Source organism: Carcharhinus amblyrhynchos, chromosome 27 (assembly GCF_965287045.1).
Source record: "Carcharhinus amblyrhynchos chromosome 27, sCarAmb.v2.hapA, whole genome shotgun sequence".
Lineage (NCBI taxonomy): Eukaryota > Metazoa > Chordata > Chondrichthyes > Carcharhiniformes > Carcharhinidae > Carcharhinus > Carcharhinus amblyrhynchos.
Window position 1 is genome coordinate 20,929,131 of NC_137350.1, and position 1,077 is coordinate 20,930,207.

At 49.7% G+C, this 1,077-nt stretch overlaps 1 pseudogene; it reads left to right on the forward strand.

Moving 5' to 3' along the window:
- The first annotated feature begins 475 nt into the window (after positions 1–475).
- Positions 476–857, forward strand: LOC145359011 (histone H2A-like; annotated as a pseudogene).
- Positions 858–1,077: the final 220 nt, after the last annotated feature.

Here is a 1,077-nt window from a genome sequence, read left to right on the forward strand (position 1 = left end):
CCATAATGGAAAGGCTATTTTTATCAGCCCGTTTGTTACCAAATCATTTTCCAGGCACTGAGACATTGAACTGAGTTCCCTCTTCATAGAATAGAATCTTAGAATCTCTACAGTGCAGAAGGAGGCCTTTAGGCCCATCGAGCCTGCACTGATAACAACCTTACCCAGGCCCTATCCCCACAATCTCATGTATTTACGCTGTTAAACTCACTGACACTAAGGGGCATTTAGCACGGCTAAATCGCAAGCCCGGGCATCTTTGAAGTCAGGAGGAAACCAGGCTCCACACGGATAGTCACCCAAGGCTGGAATTGAACCCAGGTCCCTGGCACTGTGCAAACATGGTAAGTATGGTGTACAACTCTCCTCTGGGCGATTGCTCCAAAGTGTCCGATGAGATAATACTCACTTCACCCACCTCAAGCAGCAGATTTCTCCGGCGGTTAGTCGGGGAAGGTTGTTCAGCAGTAAAGTTATGTCAGGCCGTGGTAAAACTGGAGGCAAGGAATGCACAAAGGCAAAGACCCGCTCCTCGAGAACTGGTCTCCAGTTCCCAGTGGGCACCATCCATCCATTGTTGCACAAGGGCCACTAACGCGGAGTGGGTGGGCATTGTGGTGCCCGTCTACCTGGTGGCTGTGCTTGAGTACCTGACTGCTGAGATGCTCGAGCTGACCGGTAACATTTCCCGAGACAACAAGAAGACCCACCTCATCCCCTGCCACCTGCAGCTCACCATCCGCAACAATGAGGAACTCAGCAAGCTGCTGGCCACTGCTCAGAGTGGCATCCTGCCCAACATCCAGACCATGTTGCTGCCCAAGAAAACTGACCACTTCAACAAGGTGTTTGCCTGAAGGAGGGTGGAGGGGCCAGATGTGAGATAGACAAAACTAAACCCCACCTCAAGTGGCAGGCAACCGATTGCACCAGCTACCAACCAGAGAATCACCAGCAATGTTGTTCTGATGTGAGCTCATTAAGTATTATTAAAGGATGTTAAGTATTTTCAAGGCTGAGATAGACAGATTTTTAATCAGTAAAGGAACCAAAGGTTACATGGATAAGGCAGGAAAG